Source organism: Oncorhynchus mykiss, chromosome 9 (assembly GCF_013265735.2).
Source record: "Oncorhynchus mykiss isolate Arlee chromosome 9, USDA_OmykA_1.1, whole genome shotgun sequence".
Taxonomy (NCBI): Eukaryota; Metazoa; Chordata; class Actinopteri; order Salmoniformes; family Salmonidae; genus Oncorhynchus; species Oncorhynchus mykiss.
Window position 1 is genome coordinate 11,005,685 of NC_048573.1, and position 24,802 is coordinate 11,030,486.

Here is a 24,802-nt window from a genome sequence, read left to right on the forward strand (position 1 = left end):
CTACAGTCCAGCCCATTACGGCACGTTCAGTGGAACAAAGATCTTTAAACTTGTGACGCGTTTTGGCAGCACGGCCTTCAGACATTTTTGTACCCCCTTTGCTACTCCCTGAGTTTTAAATCTTTGTTCCATTGAACATGTCATGAAAATGAAGACATTTATATTATGTGACGAGTGCCTTGGTCCTCCCGTGTTTGTTATTTTAACTGAACCGCTAGTCGCACATTGCTGGCATTGGTTGTGTTAAGCAAGGTTAGGGTTGCACTGTAGGTCATTTTTAACAGTAGTCAGGCACACACACGCACACACACACACACACACACACACACTCACACAACACTTCAAGTCTCTTTTTAAAACCACACCGATGCACCAATATGTAAGTTTTTCAACTTAGTTCCAGAGCCTTCAGAAAGCATCACACCCCTGGACTTTTCCCACATTTTGTTTTGTAACAAAGTGGGATTCAAATGGATTTAATTGTCATTTTTTTGTCAACAATCTACACAAAATCTGTAATGTAAAAATGGAAGATTTTTTTCCATATATATACTACCTTTCAAAAGTTTGGGGTCACTTAGAAATGCCCTTGTTTTTTCAAGAAAAGCACTTTTTTTTTGTCCATTAAAATAACATCAAATTGATCAGAAATACAGTGTAGACATTGGTAACGTTGTAAATGACTATTGTAGCTGGAAACAGCTGATTTTTTTAATGGAACATCTACATAGGCGTACAGAGTCCCATTATCAGCAACCATCACTCCTGTGTTCCAATGGCACGTTGTGTTAGCTAATCCAAGTTTATCATTTTAAAAGGATAATTGATCATTAGAAAACCCTTTTGTAATTATGTTAGCACAGATGAAACCTATCGTCCTGATTAAAGAAGCAGTAAATCTGGCCTTCTTTAGGCCAGTTGAGTATCTGGAGCATCAGAATTTGTGGGTTTGATTACAGGCTCAAAATGGCCAGAAACAAAGTACTTTCTTCTGAAACTTGTCAGTCTATTCTTGTTCTGAGAAATGAAGGCTATTCCATGTGAGAAATTGCCAATAAACTTAAAGATCTCGTACAACGCTGTGTACTACTCCCTTCACAGAACAACACAAACTGGCTCTAGAGTGTCTAGTTTGAGAAACAGACACCTCACAAGTCCTCAACTGGCAGCTTCATTAAATAGTACCCACAAAACACCAGCCTCAACGTCAACAATGAAGAGGTGACTCCAGGATGCTGGCCTTCTAGGCAGAGTTGCAAAGAAAAAGCCATATCTCAGACTGGCCAATAAAAATAAAAGATTAAGATGAGCAAAAGAACACAGACACTGGACAGAGATATGGCTTTTTCGCTCTGGAGAGACCTGAAAATAGCTGTGCAGCGACACTCCCTGTCCAACTTGACAGAGCTTGAGAGGAATTGCATAGAATGGGAGAAACTCCACAAATATAGGTGTGCCAAACTTGTCGTGTCATACCCAAGAAGACTTGAGGCTGTAACCGCTGCCTAATGTGCTTCAACAAAGTACTAAGTAAAGGGTCTGAATACTTATGGAAATGTGATATTTCCGTTTACATTTTTTTTATACATTTGTAAAAACGTTTTTTTTTTTAAATGTTTTTGCTTTGTCAATATGGGGTATTATGTGTAGATTGATGAGGAAAACAACTATTTAATCCATTTTAGAATAAGGCTGTAACGTAAAAAATTTGGAAAAAGTCAAGGGGTCTGAATACTTTTCGAATGCATTGTAGCTTGATTAGATAAGTATTCAACCCCCAAGTCAATACATGTTAGAATCACATTTGGCAGCGATTACAGCTGTGAGTCTTTCTGGGTAAGTCTCTAAGAGCTTTCCACACCTGGATTGTGCAACATCTGCCCATTATTATTTTCAAATTTCTTCAAGCTCAGTCAAGTTGGTTGTTCATCATTGCTCAGGTCTTGCTCAAGTCTTGCCATAGATCTTCAAGCAGATGTAAGTCAATACTGTAGCTCTGCCACACAGGAACATTTACTGTCTTCTTGGTAAGAAACTCAAGTGTAAATTCGGCCTTGTGTTTTAGGTTGTTGTCCCGCTGAAAGGTGAGTTCATCTCCTATTGTCTGGTGGAAAGCAGACTGAACCAGGTTTTCCTCTAGGATTTGCCTGTGCTAAGCTCCATTCAGTTTTTTTTCATCCTGAAAAGCTCCCCAGTCCTTAACAATTACAAGCATACCCATAACATGATGCAGCCACCACTATGCTTGAAAATATGGAGAGTGGTACTCAGTAATGTGTTGTATTGGATTTCCCCAAACAGAACCATCCAAAGTGTAATTAATAACTTCACCATGCTCAAAGGGATATTCAATCTACCAGGAGATGTCCTTCTTTGCGAGGCATTGGAAGACCTCCCTGGTCTTTGTGGTTGAATCTGTGTTTGAAATGCACTGCTTGACTGAGGGACCTTACAGATAATTGTATGTGTTGGGTACAGAGATGAGGTAGTCGTTAAAAACTAATGTTAAACACTATTATTGTACACAGAGTCAAGGCAACTTATTGTGTGACTTGTTAAGCACATTTTCTGACCTGAACTTATTTAGGCTTGCCATAACAAAGTGGTTGAATATTTATTGACTTTGATTTTTAATTAATGTGTACACATTTCAAAACAACCTAATTCCACTGTGATATTATGGGGTATTGTGTGTAGGCCAGTGACAAATCATTTCAATTTATCCATTTACAATTTTGTCTGTAACACATCAAAATGTGGAAAAGGTTAAAGGGTATGAATATTTTCTGAAGGCACTGTAGTTCCCTCAAGCACCAACTGACCTTTATCATTTATGAGCGTGAGCTAATCTAAAAAGAAATATAGGCATTCTCCAGACATTTTCTGCATAACTACACAGATTATTTCTTTAATACTCCAAGAAAAAGGTCATATGCTTTTATTGCAGTGATGGCTGGTTTATTTTCATAGGAGAGCCCAAGCTCAACAGGTCCCGACATTGCATGTCTGCCTGTCTCGTTCTCTAGCTGTTTAGCTGTCTGCCTGTCTAGCTGTCTGCCTGTCTAACTGTCTGCCTGTCTGGCTGTCTGCCTGTCTAGCTGTCTAGCTGTTTAGCTGTCTGCCTGGCTAGCTGTCTGCCTGTCTAACTGTCTGCCTGTCTAGCTGTCTGCCTGCCTGTCTAGCTGTTCACCAGTCTGCCTGTGCTTCTGCCCTTTGCTGAAGTTAATACCTGCAGGCTAGTCATAGTCAATTACCTGGGTCTAATCAATTACCTTGGTCTAGTCAATTACCTTAGTCTAGTCAATTACCTGGGTCTAATCAATTACTTTGGTCTAGTCAATTACCTGGGTCTAGTCAATTACCTGTGTCTAGTCAATTACCTGGGTCTAATCAATTACTTTGGTCTAGTCAATTACCTGGGTCTAATAAATTCACCCTGTGTTCTGGGATAGGCAGGTCTGGATGTTGGCCAACAGAGATGTTACCCTGTGTTCTGGGATAGGCAGGTCTGGATGTTGGCCAACAGAGATGTTACCCTGTGTTCTGGGATAGGCAGGTCTGGATGTTGGCCAACAGAGATGTTACCCTGTGTTTTGGGATAGGCAGGTCTGGATGTTGGCCAACAGAAATATTATCCTGTGTGGGTGTGTGTGGTTGACAGGGATCGCTAAATGTCAGGAGGAGGGATGCTAGTGACACATGCATCACCGCTATCCGTTATCACCCCCTCCCCTTACACCCCTCGACTCTTGACCCTCTATCCCCGCCCCCTTGCCCATCCAAACGAAACATCATCAGATCATGGCCCCTGAATTACTTTGCATGTGTCCCAAATGACACCCTAGTCTTCTCATAGTGCACTACTTTTGACCAGAGCTCTATAGACCCTGATCAAAAGTGGTGCACTTTGAAGGGAACAAGATGCCATTTGGGAGAAAACGTATAACTACACATCAGCCTCTTGCCAACAAGCATTGTGTTGATTCGGGGCTGGGATAAACCAACAAATATAACAACAAAGATAGCTGTTTTCCGGTATGTTGATTTAGATTCATGATCAGATGAGTAGAAGAGGGTAATTTGATATGTTTGATAATGTTCTGTGTAAACACTGCTGTTGATGGGTATACGGTAGCGCCGTGGCGACCGGGACATTTTGTCAGACGGTTGTTGTCTTGTAAAAGTCTGCCGGTCTCACGTTAATTGACCGTTAATTAACATAGACAAGTTTAGCATCTCCAGGCCTCCACACATACAAGTCACACACAAGTCACACACAAGCCACATACAAGTCACACACAAGTCACACACAAGCCACACGCAAGTCACATACAAGCCACACACAAGTCACATACAAGTCACACACAAGCCACACACAAGTCACATACAAGTCACATACAAGCCACACACAAGCCACACACAAGTCACACACAAGCCACACACAAGTCACACACAAGCCACATACAAGTCACATACAAGCCACATACAAGTCACATACAAGTCACACACAAGCCACACACAAGCCACACACAAGCCACACACAAGCCACATACAAGCCACACACAAGTCACACACAAGCCACACACAAGCCACATACAAGCCACACACAAGCCACACACAAGCCACATACAAGCCACATACAAGCCACACACAAGCCACGCACAAGCCACGCACAAGCCACGCACAAGCCACGCACAAGCCACGCACAAGTCACATACAAGTCACATACAAGCTGATGATGTGCACCTTTGGAACATATAAAACAGTTGAATAAATATATTTAATATCAAATCATCACAATACATTTGTTATTTATTGTAGTCAGGTCTAAAGAAACATTATGAAGAAAATGTATTTCAGAAGAACAGAATGAGTTGGCCTACTGTATGTTATCTGGCTTAGGGTTGACCCCAACACTAACCACAATCAGTGAACCGACAGCATCACCTATCCTATACGTTCTCTCCCAGACTCATGGAAAGGAAGTTTGGAATGTAGCAGAATGTAACCAGTCCATCCAGAACGCATAATAATACAGCCCACTCAAAGGATATTACAGTGATTTTTTTATTTTGGAATATATGCTATACCAAATACGTTTTGTATTTGTTATTTCTGATATGTGTAATATGGTATATGTTATGTATAACAGCACAATCATTGGGGGGGCTTGGGCTCATATGTAGGGCCATGCGTATGCATCAGCTCTAATATGCATATGGGCGGTTTTAATGAATCATCCCCCTAGAAAGCGCTGTCCATTTCATTGTTAGGCTTGAAACAACACCCATAACTACCATGTTTTCCACTCTGTTTCAACCTGTTGTTGAACTTCTCTTGGTGAGGTGTGTTTTAAAAGCAGGATACTGTGTTGAAGATATGTTTTTGATGTGATTTTCTATTGAATTTACATTGATGTCAGAGTGGTCAGAGGGACAGTAGAGCCCTGAGTACCAGGCCATTATGACCTGATGGTCGTTAGAGCCCTGGGTACCAGGCCATTATGACCTGATGGTCGTTAGAGCCCTGAGTACCAGGCCATTATGACCTGATGGTCGTTAGAGCCCTGAGTACCAGGCCATTATGACCTGATGGTCGTTAGAGCCCTGAGTACCAGGCCATTAGCGACCTGGTGATCGTTAGAGCCCTGAGTACCAGGCCATTATGACCTGATGGTCGTTAGAGCCCTGAGTACCAGGCCATTATGACCTGATGGTCGTTAGAGCCCTGAGTACCAGGCCATTAGCGACCTGGTGATCGTTAGTGAGTTGGGTTCTACCAACACATGTCCAGAGTGCATAAGAGGAGATTACCGTGACTCGACAGTCACCTGGAATTTGACTGTGGTCATCAAATCAAATCCAATTTTATTTGTCACATACACATGGTTAGCAGATGTTAATGCGAGTGTAGCGAAATGCTTGTGCTTCTAGTTCCGACAATGCAGTAATAACAAGTAATCTAACTAACAATTCCAAAACTACTGTCTTGTACACAGTGTAAGGGGATAAAGAATATGTACATAAGGATATATGAATGAGTGATGGTACAGAGCAGCATAGGCAAGATACAGTAGATGGTATCGAGTACAGTATATACATATGAGATGAGTATGTAAACAAAGTGGCATAGTTAAAGTGGCTAGTGATACATGTATTACATAAGGATACAGTCGATGATATAGAGTACAGTATATACGTATGCATATGAGATGAATAATGTAGGGTAAGTAACATTATATAAGGTAGCATTGTTTAAAGTGGCTAGTGATATATTTACATCATTTCCCATCAATTCCCATTATTAAAGTGGCTGGAGTTGAGTCAGTGTCAGTGTGTTGGCAGCAGCCACTCAATGTTAGTGGTGGCTGTTTAACAGTCTGATGGCCTTGAGATAGAAGCTGTTTTTCAGTCTCTCATGACTGACGGTCCTAGTATAGGGTTGTAAAAGTTAAGTTAGGGAAGTATAGTATAGTATAGAGGGCTGGGTGGGATCACACAGTAGCTGATAGCTGGTAGCTACTGCAGAAAAAACTCAGAGAGAAATGTCCCTACTATGTCGAGCGCTCAGCTGTCATGTTGCAGGTGGTGTGAACTGGGCTTCTCAGCCCGAACACACAATAAACTAGCAAGGGATTGAGTGAAAGAATGAGACGGAATGAGTGAGGGAATGAGACGGAATGAGTGAGTGAATGAGAAGGAATGAGTGAGAGAATGAGAAGGAATGAGTGAGTGAATGAGAAGGAATGAGTGAGAGAATGAGAAGGAATGAGTGAGAGAATGAGAAGGAATGAGTGAGTGAATGTACCTATGAGATAATGTACCTGATCATTGTTGAAAAAGGCATCATTAGGTATGGCTGCAGGACAGGACATTTAATTATATGTTCAAGTGAAATAAAATGTGTCACGTTCTGACCTTAGTTCTTTTGTTATGTCTTTGTTTTACTATGGTCAGGGCGTGAGTTGGGTGGGTTGTCTATGTTCCTTTTTCTATGTTGTGTTTTGTGTTTGGCCTGGTATGGTTCTCAATCAGAGGCAGGTGTCGTTAGTTGTCTCTGATTGAGGACCATACTTAGGTAGCCTTTTCCCACCTGTGTTTCGTGGGTGATTATTTTCTGTTATGTGTACGTCACCTTCCAGAACTGTTTCGTTTCTCCTTTATTTTGTTTAGTGTTCGCTGTTTAATAAATATATGATGAACACTTACCACGCTGCCCTTTGGTCCTCACCTCATTCCAACGACGAGCGTTACAGAATCACCCACCAGCCATGGACCAAGCAGCGTGGTAACAGGAAGCAGCCAAAATCGCAAGACTCCTGGACATGGTAGGAGATTTTGGACGGCAAGGGACCCTGGGCACAGGCTGGGGAATATCGCCGCCCCAAGGCAGAGCTGGAGGCAGTTAAAGCTGAGCGGCGGTGGTATGAGGAGGCAGCACGGCAGCGCGGCTAGGACAAGAGGCAGCCCCAAAAATGTATTGGGTGGAGGCACACGTGGAGTGTGGCTAAGTCAGGTAGGAGACCTGCGCCAACTCCCCGTGCTTACCGTGGAGAGAGGTGGACCGGGCAGGCACCGTGTTATGCCGTGAGGCCCACGGTGTCCCCGGTGCGCAGGCATAGCCCGGTGCGCTACATAGCAGCGCCTCGTATCGGCCGGGCTAGAGTGGGCATCGAGCCAGGTGCCATGAAGCCGGCTCAGCGCATCTGGTCTCCAGTGTGTCTCGATGTGTACGTGTCGCCAACTCCATTCTCCTGTAACCCTCCTCACACTGCTCCAGAGAATCTCAGGCGGGCTCCGGCACTCTCCCTGGGTCGACCGACCACCTCTCTATTTCGTCCCAAGTTGTCACATAGTCCAGATCTCGCTGCTGCCCGTTACCACGCTGCTTGGTCCTTGGTTGGTGGGTGATTCTGTCACGCTCGTCGGTGGAAGAAGGTGAGGACCAAAGTGCAGCGTGGTACTTGTTCATGTTATTTATTTAAAACTGAACAACATCTAACAAAGAAACAAACAGCACAGCCGAAACAGCGCCGTCAGGTGCAAAACACACTAAACAGAAAGTATAATCACCCACAACTCAAAGGTGAAAACAGGCTGCCTAAGTATGGTTCTCAATCAGGGACAACGATTGACAGCTGCCTCTGATTGAGAACCATACCAGGCCAAACACAGAAATACCAAATCATAGAAAAAAGAACATAGACTGCCCACCCAACTCACGCCCTGACCATACTAAAACAAAGACATCACAAAGGAACTAAGGTCAGAACGTGACACCAACACAACCTCCAGAGTTCACGCTGGCACAGTTTGTGTTGGTCTAAAAACAGTATGTGTGTATGAGCCCCCTTGACAAGGTAGGACAGCAAGCCACGCTTTGGTTCAGAAATTGTTTAGAAATTGTGGCAAAAGTACCAATGACTTGAATGGGATTTGTGCCACAAATGTTAAAATGTTAGCAATTGGAAACAGTGTTAGGGAAATAAACCACATATCTAGGACCAGAGTAGCCTACCACCCAATAACCATAAACATAAGGGAATGAAAACTGACATAAGATCAGTATCCAAGCCGGGCTATCACCCTATTCCCCTATTCCAATGGAAGCGCGCCAATCTTAAGCACAGATCTAGGATCTGATTAGCCTACCACTATAATAACCATGACTGGACCTCAGTCATCCATCCTACACTATTTTGCCTGTCCCCATAGGAGGACCCTTTTTGGTTGCAGGTAGAACCCTTTTTGGTTCCAGGTAGAACCCTTTTTGGTTTCAGATAGAACCCTTTTTGGTTCCAGGTAGAACCCTTTTTGGTTTCAGATAGAACCCTTTTTGGTTTCAACACCTTTGGGGTTCCATCTAGAAGCCTCTGTAAAAAAGGTTGTACATGTAATCCAAAAGTGTTCTACCTGGAACCAAAAGTGTTCTACCTGGAACCAAAAGGGTTCTACCTGGAACCAAGAGGGTTCTACCTGGAACCAAAAGGGTTCTACCTGGAACCAAAAGTGTTCTACCTGGAACCAAAAGTGTTCTACCTGGACCCAAAAGTGTTCTACCTGGAACCAAAAGTGTTCTACCTGGAACCAAAAGTGTTTTACCTGGAACCAAAAGGGTTCTACCTGGAACCAAAAGGGTTCTACCTGGAACCAAAAGGGTTCTACCTGGAACCAAAAGGGTTCTACCTGGACCTGGAAACAAAAATGTTTCTTTAAAGGGTGGGGACAGCCGAACAACCCTTTCAGGTTCTAGAGAGCACGTTTTTTCCTAAGTCTACACATCGCTCAGCCATTTTGACTCAAGTTGCGCACCCCAAAATGGACACAGTGCCAACTGCTCTGTCATTCTTCATTCAGTCAGTGGCACTTCACTCCTTCCAATGGTAGTCGAAGATGTCCACCTCCATCCTTTGTCGTAGCTGTCTCTGTAAGTGTGTAAGTAAGTACCTTTGTTATTTTACTTGGGAGGGGATTCGATGATGCAATACAACACCAGGTGGAACCATCCAGTGATTTCCCATCGGGTAATTAAACGCCTTGATGTAATAAATAATAATGTGACATACTGGAACATAACAGTAAAGAGTCTAGATTCAGAGAGGAGAATCAGATGGCTGGGAAACACACACACACACACAGGATCAGATGGCTGGGAAACACACACAGGATCAGATGGCTGGGAAACACACACACACACAGGATCAGATGGCTGGGAAACGCACACATACAGGATCAGATGGCTGGCAAACACACAAACACACAGGATCAGATGGCTGGGAAACACACATACAGGATCAGATGGCTGGGAAACACACACACACACACACACACACACACACACACACACACACACACACACACACACACACACACACACACACACACACACACACACACACACACACACACACACACACAGGATCAGATGGCTGGGAAACACACACAAGATCAGTTGGCTGGCAAACACACACAGGATTAGATGGCTGGGAAACACACACATACAGGATCAGATGGCTGGGAAACACACACAGGATCAGATGGCTGGCAAACACACACATACAGGATCAGATGGCTGGCAAACACACACACACAGGATCAGATGGCTGGGAAACACACACACACACACACACACACACACACACACACACACACACACACACACACACACACACACACACACACACACACACACACACACACACAGGATCAGATGGCTGGGAAACACACACAAGATCAGTTGGCTGGCAAACACACACAGGATTAGATGGCTGGGAAACACACACATACAGGATCAGATGGCTGGGAAACACACACAGGATCAGATGGCTGGCAAACACACACATACAGGATCAGATGGCTGGCAAACACACACACACAGGATCAGATGGCTGGGAAACACACACACACACACACACACACACACACACACACACACACACACGGGATCAGATGGCTGGGAAAACACACAGGATCAGACGGCTGGGAAACACACACACACACACACACACACACAGGATCAGATGGCTGGGAAACACACACAGGATCAGATGGCTGGGAAACACACACAGACACACACACACACACACACACACACACACACACACACACAGGAGAGAGAGATGTAGACCTCAACCTGTCTGGACAGAAGAGAGAGATGTAGACCTCTAGCTGTCTGGACAGAAGAGAGAGATTTAGACCTCTACCTGTCTGGACAGAATAGAGAGATGTAGACCTCTACCTGTCTGGACAGAAGAGAGAGATGTAGACCTACCTGTTTGGACAGAATAGAGACATGTAGACCTCTACCTGCCTGGACAGAATAGAGAGATGTAGACCTACCTGTCTGGACAGAATAGAGAGATGTAGACCTACCTGTCTGGACAGAAGAGATGTAGACCTACCTGTCTGGACAGAAGAGATTGATGTAGACCTACCTCTCTGGGCAGAATAGAGACATGTAGACCTCTACCTGTCTGGACAGAAGAGAGAGATTTAGACCTCTACCTGTCTGGACAGAATAGAGAGATGCAGACCTACCTGTTTGGACAGGTGTGTGTGTGTCTATATACTGTTTAAGAGAGGGGGCAGATTCTCTGAAATGTCATCTGTAACAGGCCTCTCCCTTCCTCCGCCTAACCCATCTCAGTTTTTCCCCCCTCCTCCCCCACCCTTTCCCTTCGTCCCCCACCCTTTCCCCTCGTCCCCCCACCATTTCCCCTCCCCCCACCCTTTCCCCTCATCCCCCCACCCTTTCCCCTCGTCCCCCCACCCTTTCCCCTTTGCTCAATTACATATATCTCAGCCCAATCTCTATCAATATCATAGGCCTATATACAAGCCTAACTCTCAGCCTCTGTCCATAGGAAATAATGCCTTTTAAAAACACAAGCCAGCCGAGTGTGTTTAGTCCCTGAGTCCTTTTGTTCCCCGAGGAGAGAGACGGGGAAGAGGGGACGGGAGAGAGAGAGAGGAGAGAGACGGGGAAGAGGGGACGGGAGAGAGAGAGGGGGGACGGGAGAGAGAGAGGAGAGAGAGAGAGGAGAGAGAGAGGGGACGGGAGAAAGAGAGAGGAGAGAGAGAGAGGAGAGAGGGGACGGGAGCGAGAGAGAGGAGAGAGAGAGAGGAGAGAGGGAACGGGAGAGAGAGAGAGGAGAGAGAGAGGAGAGAGAGAGAGAGAGGAGAGAGAGAGGGGAGAGAGAGAGAGGAGAGAGGGGACGGGAGAGAGAGAGGAGAGAGAGGACGGGAGAGAGAGAGGAGAGGGGACGGGAGAGAGAGAGGGGACGGGAGAGAGAGAGAGGAGAGAGAGAGAGGAGAGAGGGGACGGGAGAGAGAGAGAGGAGAGAGAGAGAGGAGAGAGGGGACGGGAGAGAGAGAGAGAGGAGAGAGAGAGAGGAGAGAGAGAGAGAGAGGAGAGAGAGAGAGGAGAGAGGGGACGGGAGAGAAAGAGAGGAGAGAGGAGAGAGGGGACGGGAGAGAGAGAGAGGAGAGAGGGGACGGGAGAGAGGAGAGAGAGAGAGAGAGAGAGGAGAGAGGGGACGGGAGAGAGAGAGAGAGAGGAGAGAGGGGACGGGAGAGAGAGAGGAGAGAGAGAGAGGAGAGAGGGGACGGGAGAGAGAGAGAAGAGAGAGAGAGAGGAGAGAGGGGACGGGAGAGAGAGAGGTGATGGGAGAGAGAGAGAGGAGAGAGAGAGAGGAGAGAGGGGACGGGAGAGAGAGAGAGGAGAGAGAGAGAGGAGAGAGGGGACGGGAGAGAGAGAGAGGAGAGAGAGAGAGGAGAGAGGGGACGGGAGAGAGAGAGAGGAGAGAGAGAGAGGAGAGAGGGGACGGGAGAGAGAGAGAGGAGAGAGAGAGGGGACGGGAGAGAGAGAGAGAGAGAGGAGAGAGGGGACGGGAAAGAGAGAGGAGAGAGAGAGAGGAGAGAGGGGACGGGAGAGAGAGAGAGGAGAGAGAGAGAGGAGAGGGGACGGGAGAGAGAGATAGGAGAGAGAGAGAGGAGACGGGAGAGAGAGAGAGGAGAGAGGGGACGGGAGAGAGAGAGAGAGGAGAGGGGACGGGAGACAGAGAGAGGAGAGAGAGAGAGGAGAGAGGGGACGGGAGAGAGAGAGAGGAGAGAGGGGATGGGAGAGAGAGAGAGGAGAGAGGGGGGAATAAAGAAAAAAGAAAGAAAGAAAGAAAGAAAGAAAGAAGGGAATGAAGGAATACTTTTTCCTCATAAGACTAGATCGGAGATCTAGATATTGGAGTGATTTGGACCAATAACATCCGTTTCCACCAGAGGTGAGAGGTCGCATAGGGATGACAGGATAGTTTGTGTTAAGCACATCAACACCAGGCTTTAATCTGTTTAGGGTCCCCAGGGATCACACCAAGACCCAGGACCCTACAACATGTGTCTTCACTTTGGCCTCAAGATGGAGCGAGAGGGAGAGAGAGAGAGAGGGAGAGAGAGAGAGAGAGACAGAGAGAGGAGAAGTGAGAGAGACAGGAGAGCAAGAGAAAGAGAAACAGAGGGAAACAACGTGGTTGGAAATTAAACAATGCAAAGCTTTGTTGACTTGAGAACATGGAAGCCATGTGGCCTTAGTGATTCTTTAGTCAGAATCAGTTGCTGATCTTTAACAAATACACAGAGGATCAGTGTATAGTAATATACATATGTGTATAATATATGTATATGTATAGGTGTTTTACTAAAAGACATTAAGAGATTAAGCAAACTTCTGCACTCAAGTGTTGAGACATGAGAGGATAGTGAACTAGGGAGGGAAGGTGGGCTCCTTTTCTATCCCTCTCCCTCTCATTCTCACTCTTCCTTTCTGCCTCTCTCCCCAACTAGCTCTCACAGTCTAACTTCAGAATTAGACGCTCATTCACATTTTACCAAACATTAAATTTCATAGTTGTTGCAAACATCAAATTTCATCAAACATCAAATTGTATAAACAGAGCAGAGTTGCCCCCTAGTGGCCAGTCTCCACGTCATCTCCCAACATGAATGGACGTCAAATACTGACTTGTATCATAGGTGACCTGGCTGCTCTCTCTCTATGTCAATTCAATTCAATTCAAGGGGCTTTATTGACATGGGAAACATATGTTAACATTGCCAAAGCAAGTGAAATAGAAAAGTAAAATAAACAATACAAATTAAAAGTAAACATTACACTCACAGAGTCTGTACATAGTCAAAGCTTTCCTTAAGTTTGGGTCAGTCACGAAGATCAGGTATTCTGCCACTGTGTACTCTCTGTTTAGGGCCAAATAGCATTCTAGTTTGCTCTGTTTTTTTGTTAATTCTTTCCAGTGTGTCAAGTAATTATCTTTTTGTTTTCTCATGATTTAGTTGGGTCTAATTGTGTTTCTGTCCTGGGGCTCTGTGAGGTTTGTTTGTGTTTGTGAACAGAGCCCCAGGACCAGCTTGCTTTGGGGACACTCTCTCTGTAGATGATGGCTTTGCTATGGAAGGTTTGGGGATCACTTCCTTTTAGGTGGTTGTAGAATTTAACAGGCCTTTTATGGGTTCTATAACTGAGTCAAGTATTTTTAGCCAGTTGGTATGTCAAATTTTATGTTCCTTTTGCCTTGCCCTTCTTGCCTTGTCTCTCAGCTCGTTCACAGCTTTGTAGAAGTTACCTGTGGCGCTGATGTTTAGGCCAAATTATATATTGTTTTTTGTGTGCTCTAGGGCAACTGTGTCTAGATGGAATTTGTATTTGTGGTCCTGGGACTGGACCTTTTTTGGAACACCATTATATTGGTCTTACTGTGATTTACTGTCAGAGCCCAGGTCTGGCAGAATCTGTGCAGAAGATCTAGGTGCTGCTGTAGGCCCTCATTGGTTGGTCTCCATCTCCCCTTTTTGGGCCCCTCGATGAAAGAGTACCTAACTGCTTGACCGAATTCCTTACCTTAATACTATCTCAGAGAGAGAGAGAGAGAGAGAGAGAGAGAGAGAGAGAATTCCCTCTCCAATGTGGCCCCCTAGACAAAACAACCCCAAAAAATGGGTCACAACTCCTGCAGCTATGTCGCACGCTGGGTCTGTACATGGTCAATGGTAGGCTTCGAGGAGACTCCTATGGTGGGCGGCCTATGGGTCGCCCACCAATACTCATGGACCAGGCAAGGAGGGCATTGATCAGAGAGGCAACAAAAATACCAAACATAACACTGAAGGAGCTGCAAAGCTCCACAGCAGAGATTGGGGTATCTGTCCGTAGGACCACTTTAAGCCATACAATCCATAGAGCTGGGCTTTACGGAAGAGTGGCCAGAAAAAGCCATTGCTTTAAAAAAAAAATAAGCAAACACATTTGGTGTTTGCCAAAAGGCATGTGGGAGACTCCCCAAACATATGGAAGAAGGTACTCTGGTCAGATGAGACCAAAATGGAGCTTTTTGGCCATCAAGGAAAATGCTATGTCTGGCACAAACCCAACACCTCTCATCACCCCGAGAACAACATCCCGACAGTGAAGCATGGTTGTGGCAGCATCATGCTGTGTGGATGTTTTTCATCGTCAGGGACTGGGAAACTGGTCAGAATTTAAGGAATGATGGATGGTGCTAAATACAGGGAAACTCTTGGGGGAAACCTGTTTCAGTCTTCCAGAGATTTGAGACTGGGACAGAGGTTCACCTTCCAGCAGGGCAATAACCGTAAGCATACTGCTAAAGCAACACTCGAGTGGTTTAAGGGGAAACATTTAAATGTCTTGGAATGGCCTAGTCAAAGCCCAGACCTCAATCAAATTGAGAATCTGTGGTATGACTTAAATATTGCTGTACACCAGCAGGAACCCATCCAACTTGAAGGAGCTGGAGCAGTTTTGCCTTGAAGAATGGGCAATTATCCCAGTGACTACATGTGCCAAGCTTATAGAGACATACCCCAAGAGACTTGCAGCTGTAATTGCTGTAAAAGGTGGCTCTACAACGTATTGACTTTGGGGGGGTGAATAGTTATGCACGCTCAAATGTTCAGTTTTTATGCCTTATTTCTTCTTTGTTTCACAATAAAAATATAAAATATAAATAAATATAATATTTTGCATCTTCAAAGTTGTAGGCATGTTGTGTAAATCAAATGATACGAATCTCCCAAAAATGTATTTTAATTCCAGGTTGTAAGGCAACAAAATAGGAAAAATGCCAGGGGGTGAATATATATATATATATATATATATATATACAGTATATATATAATACTTCCGCACACCACTGTACATGATCACATCTTGGAATCAACTATTAAAGACGACCAGAACCCACTGGATTCTCAAATTACCTTGAATGAACTACAGGACAAAATCCAAAACCCTCCAACCTATAAAGGCCTGTTGTGTTGACGGTGTCCTCAATGAAATGATACAATATACAGACCACAAATTACAATTGGCTATACTTAAACTCTTTAACACCATCCTTAACTCTAGCATTTCCCCCAATATTTGGAACCAATAACTGATCACGCCAATCCACAAAAGTGGAAACAACTTTGACCACAATAACTACTGTGGGATATGCATCAACAGCAACCGTGGGAAAAAAACCTCTGCATTATCATTACCAGCAGACTCGTACATTTCCTCTGTGAAAACAATGTACTGAGCAAATGTCAAATTGGCTTTTTACCAAATTACCGTACGACCGACCACGTATTCACCCTGAACAACATAATTGACAAACAAACAAATCAAAACAAAAGCAAAGTCTTCACATACTTTGTTGATTTCAGAAACGCTTTTGACTCAATTTGGCATGAGGGTCTGCTCTACAAATTGATGGAAAGTGATGTTGGGGGAAAAACATATGCCATTATAAAATCCATATACACAAAAATTGGCTAAAAACACACATTTTTTCCAGGGCACTAGAACAGTCTGCAGCACCTGGCCTCACCCTACTAGAATCTGAAGTAAAATGTCTACTGTTTGCTGATGATCTGGTGCTTCTGTCCCCAACCAAGGAGGGCCTACAGCAGCACCTAGATCTTCTGCATAGATTCTGCCAGACCTGGGCCCTGACAGACCTGGGCCCTGACAGACCTGGGGCCTGACAGACCTGGGCCCTGACAGACCTGGGCCCTGACAGACCTGGGCCCTGACAGTAAATCTCAGTAAGACCAAAATAATGGTGTTCCAAAAAAGGTCCAGTTGCCAGGACCAGAAACACTCATTTCATCTAGACACAGTTACCCTAGAGCACACAAAAACTATACACACCTCAAATTCCATCTAGACACTGTTGCCTCGGCCTAAACATCAGCGCCACAGGTAACTTCCACAAAGCTGTGAATCATCTGAGAGACAAGGCAAGAAGGGCATTCTATGCCATCAAAAGGAACATAAAATTTGACATACAAATTGGGATCTGGCAAAAAATACTTGAATTAGTTATGGAGCCCATTGCCCTTTCTGGTTGTGAGGTCTGTGGTCCGCTCACCAATCAAGAATTCACAAAATGAGACAAACACCAAATTATGACTCTGCATGCAGAACTCTGCAAAAATATCTTCTGTGTACAATGTAAAACACCAAATAATGCATGCAGAGCAGAATTAGGCCGATACCCGCTAAAGTCCAGAAAAGAGACGTTAAATTCTATAACCACCTAAAAGAAAGGGATTCCCAAACCTTTCATAACAAAGCCATCACCTACAGAGATATTAACCTGGTGAAGAGCCCCATAAGCATGCTGGTCCTGGGGCTCTGTTCACAAACATAGTCCACAGAGCCCCAGGACAGCAACACAATTAGGCCCAACCAAATCATGAGGAAAAAACTGTGCAAATTAGAATGCTATTTGGCCCTAAACAGAGAGTACACAGTGGCAGAATACCTGACCACTGTGACTGACCCAAACTTAAGGAAAGCTTTAACTATGTACAGACTCAGTGAGCATAGCCTTGCTATTGAGAAAGGCCGCTGAAGGCAGACCTGGCTCTCAAGAGAAGACAGGCTATGTGCTCACTGCCCACAAAATGAGGTGGAAACTGAGCTGCACTTCCTAACCTCCTGCCAAATGTATGACCATATTAGAGACACATATTTCCCTCAAATTAAGTAGACCCACAAAGAATTTGGAAAACAAACCCAATTTTGATAATCTCCGATATCAATTGGGTGAAATCACAGCAGCAAGATTTGTGACCTGTTGCCGCAAGAAAAGGTCAACCAGTGAAGAACAAACACCATTGTAAATACAACCCATATTTATGTTTATTAATTTTCCCTTTTGTACTTTAAATATTTGCACAACATTACAACATTGTATATAGACATACCTGCATGACATTTTGGAACGTTTGTGTGTACTGTTTACTGTTATTTCACTTTTGTTTGTTATCTATTTGCTTTGGCAATGTTAACATATGTTTCCCATGCCAATAAAGCTACTTAAATTGAATTGACAGAGAGAGAAAGAGAGCCCCCCCTATATCCCTCCATCCATCTTTCTCTCTCTCTCCCCCCGCCAGCTCCCTCTCTCCCTCACTCCCTCCCCCTATCTCTCCCCCTCCATCCATCTAACCCTCTCTCTCCCGCGCTCCCTCTCTCTCTCCTTCACTCTCCCTTCATACCTCTCTCTCTCCGTCTTCGATCTCTCTCCTGCTCTGTCCCTCTCCCTCCAACTCTCTCTCCCTCCCTCTCTCCCTCATCCCTCTCTTACTCTCTCCTTCACTCCCTGCCACTCTCAATCTCACTCTCCACATCTCTCACTCTCTCCCTCTCTTGCTCTCTCGCTCTCTCCCTTTCTCTCCCTCCCTCCCCCTCCCTCCCTCCTCTTTCTCTCTCCCCTGCTCTCTCTCCCTCTCTCCCTCCCACCCTCTCCTCCTCTCTCCCTCCCACCCTCTGTCTCGCTCCCTCTCTCTCTCCCCTCTCTCCCTCACCAGGGGTTTAGACTTTTAAAAATGACATTTTCCTAGAAAATGGTATTCTGAGCAGTAAGTAGGTTTAAGCTACTTTCAAGGTTTAAGCTACGTAAGTTCCCAGGCAGGACAAACTCTTACACAGGTCAGGCATAGTAACTTCAGGGGGACTAAATTCATCTTTGAACTACATCACACAAACACTCCTCCCCCATCTCCTCCTCTCATCCTAGCAGCGCCCCTGACCTCTCCCTCCTTGACCTTTCTACCCTTTGACCTAGCCAAAGCAAGTTAAATAGATGAGTGAAAGTGAAATAAACAAAAAATGAACAATAATCTCTCGCTCTCTTACGCTCTAATTCTCTCTCCTATACCCACCTTCCTGACTCCTTCCCCCCCTCTCATCCCCCTCCTCTTCCTCTTCCTCTCCTCCCACCTCCTTTCCTCTCCTTTCCTCTCCTCTCCTCCCCCTCCTCTCCTCTCCTTTCCTCTCCTCTCCTCCCCCTCATTCTCTTCTTCTCCTCCCCCTTCCCTATTCCCTCATGTCGTCTCTGACCTTTAACTCCTAGTTTTCCTGGCTGGTGTCTGGCAGGTGTATGATGAGTGGTCTTGATAACAACGCTGGAGATAAAAGCTGTATGACAGGGGTGTCACACTCATTCCATGGAGGGCCTAGTGTCTGAGGTTTTTTTCCTTGCAATTAAGATCTTGACAATCAGGTGAGCGAGAGGGAGAGAGAGAGAGAGATGTTTTAAAAGCCCGTATTGAGGCTCAACTAAGATCAAGTTCTTGTGTCTTGAGATATTTTGTCCCTTATCTTACATTTCAATCCTTTACACTGCCCCCCTCTGGTGAATTCTCAAACTGTCTCATCCTCACTTTGAATCAGTTTAGCCTTTTAGATCACAATGAATAACATTACATGGATACAGGGAGGACCTGATCCCAGATCAGCACTCCTACTCTCTGATGCTTGTCACATACTGCCCCAGAGCTCAAAGCCAGCCTGACTTTCTTTCTCGTTAGCTTTGTTTTCATTCCAGAACCTAACTGTGCATTCAGGCATCAATTCAAATGTGTATTTGTCACGTGTGCCGAATACAACAGGTGTAGACTTTACTGTGAAATGCTTACTTACGAGTCTGGGTAGCCATTTGATTTGCTGTTCAGGAGGCTTGGCGGTAGAAGCTGTTTAGAAGCCTCTTGGACCTAGACTTGGCGCTTGCCGTGCAGTAGCAGAGAGAACAGTCTATGACCAGGGTGGCTGGAGTCACCGACCTGGTATAAAGGTCCTGGATGACAGGAACCTTGGCCCCGGTGATGTACTGGGCCGTACCCACTACCCTCTGTAGTGCCTTGCAGTCGGAGGCCGAGCAGTTGCCATACCAGGCAATGATGCAACCCATGAGGATGCTCTCGATGGTGTAGCTGTAAAATCTTTTGAGGATCTGAGGACCCATGCCAAATCTTTTCAGTCTCCTGAGAGGGAATAGGTTTTGTTGTGCCCTCTTTACAACTGTCTTGGTGTGCTTGGACCATGTTAGTTTGTTGTTGATGTCGACGCCAAGGAACTTGAAGCTCTCAACCTGCCCCACTACCACTCTCAACCTGCCCCACTAGACCTCTCAACCTGCCCCACTAGCCCTCTCAACCTGCCCCACTAGTCGGGTGTCTGGTCGGGTGTCAACAGTATATCCCTCGCGTCCGACTCATTGAAGAAAACCTCTTCGTCCTGTTTGAGGTGAGCAATCCCATTTCTGATTTTTAGAAGCTGTTTTCGGGCATAGGAGACGGTAACAGCAACATTATGTACAAAACAAGTTATGAACAACGCGAAAAAACTAACAAAATAGCATGATTGGTTGAGGGCCAAAAAGACGGCAGCCCTACCCACAGGCGCCATTATAATGTCAGACTGATTAGAGCGTTGGGCCAGTAACCGAAAGGTTGCTGGATTGAATCCCCGAGCAGACAAAGTAAAATGATGTCGTTCTGCCCCTGAACAAGGCAGTTAACCCACTGTTCCCCGGTCGGCCTTCCACGTAAATAAGAATGTATTCTTAACTGACTTGCCTAGTTAAATAAAGGTTCAATTTAAACTTTTAAATTGAAAAACCTTCAGAATCTGGGTTACATGTGTCACACTCAATTAAGTCCTACAATCCCCTTCCTAGGAACTGAAACAATGTTATAATGGTATATTAGAAGGTCCATAGAGGGGAAATATGTATTTAATAATAAACATATCAACCAGCTAATTGGATATAGGATGAGAGTGACGGCCACCATAAGAAGATCTATGAAGAATGATTTTATGGATGGAAAGATTTTCAGATTGTTTTTCCTCTATGTCATTATTTTTCTTTCTCTCTCTTTTCTTCAGCCAGGGAGTGACTGTCTGGGACTCTGGCATGGAACCTGTACTGTTATAGCCAGTAACTGGCTAAGCTTTTTAAATCAAGTTTGGTCACCATAGTGTGTGTGTGTGTGTGCGTGCGTGTGTACGTGTGTGTGTGTGTGCGCGTGTGTGCGTGTGTGCGCGTGTGTGCGTGCGTGCGTGCGTGCGTGTGCGCGTGCGTGCGTGCGTGCGTGTGTGTGTGTGTGTGTGTGCGTGCACACAGTGGTGGAAAGATTTTCATCCTTAAGTAAAAGTAAAGATACCCTAATAGAAAATGACTCAAGTAAAAGTGACAGTAACCCAGTAAAATACCACTCGAGTAAAAATCTAGAAGTACCAAAAGAATAAATCATTTCAAATTCATTATATATGGCAAACCAGACGGCACAATTCTCTTTTTCTTTTCTTTTAAGAGTAGCCAGGGACACACTCCAACACTCAGACATCATTTACAAACTAAGCGTGTGTGTTTAGTGAGTCTGCCAGGTCGGGACAACCAGGGATGTTCTCTTGATAAGTGTGTAAATGTAACAATTGTCCTGTCCAGCTAAGCATTCAAAATGCAACGAGTACTTTTGGGTGTCAGTGAAAATGTATGGAGTAAAAAGTCCATTATTTTCTTTAGGAATGTTGTGGAGTAAAAGTAGTCAAAAATATAAATAGTAAAATACAGATACCCCAAAAACGACTTAAGTAGTACTTTAAAGTATTTTTACTTAAGTATTTTACACAACTGTGTGTGTGTGGGTGGGGTGGGGGGGGGGGGTGTATTTATGCGTGTGTGTGTGTGTGTGTGTGGGGGGGGGGGGGGGGGGGGGGGTGTATTTATGCGTGTGTGTGTGTGTGTGTGTATGAATTGCTGTTTGTTGGTGTGTGTGTGGTGTCTCTATGTCTGTATGTTAACATGCATTTCTTCCTACATGTCTTCATGTATTCATGTCTTCCCTCATGTCTTCATGTCTTCCCTCATGTCTTCATGTCTTCATGTCTTCATGTCTTCATGTCTTCCCTCATGTCTTCATGTCTTCATGTCTTCATGCCTTCATGTCTTCATGTCTTCCTTCATGTCTTCATGTCTTCATGTCTTCATGTCTTCCCTCATGTCTTCATGTCTTCATGTCTTCATGTCTTCCCTCATGTCTTCATGTCTTCCCTCATGTCTTCATGTCTTCATGTCTTCATGTCTTCCCTCATGTCTTCATGTCTTCATGTCTTCCTTCATGTCTTCATGTCTTTGTGTCTTCATGTCTTCATGTCTTCATGTCTTCATGTCTTCCTTCATGTCTTCATGTCTTCATGTCTTCATGTCTTCATGTCTTCCTTCATGTCTTCATGTCTTTGTGTCTTCATGTCTTCATGTCTTCATGTCTTCATGTCTTCCTACATGTCTTCATGTCTTCATGTCTTTGTGTCTTCTTGTCTTCCTTCATGTCTTCATGTCTTTGTGTCTTCATGTCTTCATGTCTTTGTGTCTTCATGTCTTCCCTCATGTCTTCATGTCTTCCCTCATGTCTTCATGTCTTCCCTCATGTTTTCATTTCTTCCCTCATGTCTTCATGTCTTCGTGTCTTCATGTCTTTGTATCTTCATGTCTTCCTTCATGTCTTCATGTCTTCCTTCATGTCTTCATGTCCTCATGTCTTCATGTCTTCCTTCATGTCTTCATGTCTTCATGTCTTCATGTCTTCATGTCCTCATGTCTTTGTGTCTTCTTGTCTTCCTTCATGTCTTCATGTCTTTGTGTCTTCATGTCTTCATGTCTTTGTGTCTTCATGTCTTCCCTCATGTCTTCATGTCTTCCCTCATGTCTTCATGTCTTCCCTCATGTCTTCATTTCTTCCCTCATGTCTTCATGTCTTCGTGTCTTCATGTCTTTGTATCTTCATGTCTTCCTTCATGTCTTCATGTCTTCATGTCTTCCTTCATGTCTTCATGTCCTCATGTCTTCATGTCTTCCTTCATGTCTTCATGTCTTCATGTCTTCATGTCTTCATGTCTTTGTGTCTTCATGTCTTCCTTCATGTCTTCATGTCTTCATGTCTTCATGTCTTTGTGTCTTCATGTCTTCCTTCATGTCTTCATGTCTTCATGTCTTTGTGTCTTCATGTCTTCATGTCTTCATGTCTTCCTTCATGTATTCATGTCTTCCCTCATGTCTTCATGTCTTCATGTCTTTGTGTCTTCATGTCCTCATGTCTTCATGTCTTCCTTCATGTCTTCATGTCTTCATGTCTTCATGTCTTCCTTCATGTCTTCATGTCTTTGTGTCTTCATGTCTTCCTTCATGTCTTCATGTCTTTGTGTCTTCATGTCTTCAAGTCTTCATGTCTTCCCTCATGTCTTCATGTCTTCCCTCATGTCTTCATGTCTTCCCTCATGTCTTCATGTCTTCCTTCATGTCTTCATGTCTTTATGTCTTCATGTCTTCATGTCTTCCCTCATGTCTTCATGTCTTCATGTCTTCCTTCATGTCTTCATGTCTTCATGTCTTTGTGTCTTCATGTCTTCCTTCATGTCTTCATGTCTTCATGTCTTATTGTCTTCATGTCTTCCTTCATGTCTTCATGTCTTCATGTCTTTGTGTCTTCATGTCTTCATGTCTTCATGTCTTCATGTCTTCATGTCCTCCCTCATGTCTTCATGTCTTCATGTCTTCCCTCATGTCTTCATGTCTTCATGTCTTTGTGTCTTCATGTCTTCCTTCATGTCTCCATGTCTTTATGTCTTCATGTCTTCATGTCTTCCCTCATGTCTTCATGTCTTCATGTCTTCCTTCATGTCTTCATGTCTTTGTGTCTTCATGTCTTCCTTCATGTCTTCATGTCTTCCTTCATGTCTTCATGTCTTCATGTCTTCATGTCTTCCTTCATGTCTTCATGTCTTCATTCATGTCTTCATGTCTTCATGTCTTCCTTCATGTATTCATGTCTTCCCCCATGTCTTCATGTCTTCCTTCATGTCTTCATGTCTTCATGTCTTCCTACATGTCTTCATGTCTTCATGTCTTCCCTCATGTCTTCATGTCTTCATGTCTTTGTGTCTTCATGTCTTCCTTCATGTCTCCATGTCTTTATGTCTTCATGTCTTCATGTCTTCCCTCATGTCTTCATGTCTTCATGTCTTCCTTCATGTCTTCATGTCTTCATGTCTTTGTGTCTTCATGTCTTCCTTCATGTCTTCATGTCTTCCTTCATGTCTTCATGTCTTCATGTCTTCCTTCATGTCTTCATGTCTTCCTTCATGTCTTCATGTCTTCATGTCTTCCTTCATGTCTTCATGTCTTCCTTCATGTCTTCATGTCTTCATGTCTTCATGTCTTCCTGCTCAGGCTCACAAGTTTACACAGTGATCTTTATCCAGGCCTCCAGTGTGAATACTACTTGAAGTTATAGCATCTAATTTGATGTGTAGCCTGCTGTACAATCATTCATGACGTTTTCCCCTTTCCAAAAAGACTGCCCTGCCCTGTCTGGCTTCTAACAACTCAACCCATTTCCCTCCAATTAAAGGCATGTAGGTACGCATGCTATTGGATACATAAAAGGCTTTTGAGGTCACCTTTTGTGCCAGAGCTTGTATCTGTAGATAGATAGCCAGCCAAAGCTTTAGAGCGTCTAACAAGATATGAGGCATGCAGGTTAGTGAAAGGATAGGTTACTGTGAGACACGTAGCTACACATCTCCTTTGATGGAACTAAAAGGCTTGGATGAATTCATCTGAGGTCTTCTCACCCATCACGTGTGTTCATCTTCGGAAGCATACCTCTTAAGGATGCTCATGTCTTCATAATGTATTATTCGGGCCCAGGCACAATTTAGATTTTGGCCACTAGATGGCAGAAGTGTGTGTGTGCAACGTTTTAGACTGATCCAATGAACCATTGCATTTCTGTTAAAATGTTGTAGAAAGACTGCCCAAATGTGCCTAGTTGGTTTATTAATAACTTTTCATGTTCATAACTGTGCACTTTCCTCAAACAATAGCATGCTATTATTTCACTGTAATAGCTACTGTAAATTGGACAGTGCAGTTAGATTA

General features: G+C 44.3%; 1 protein-coding gene across 2 annotated transcripts in view; it reads left to right on the forward strand.

Moving 5' to 3' along the window:
• The window catches only part of LOC110532911 (collagen alpha-6(IV) chain), a 223,316-nt gene that overhangs the window by 119,458 nt on the left and 79,056 nt on the right, over positions 1-24,802 (forward strand). The window lies entirely within an intron of this gene.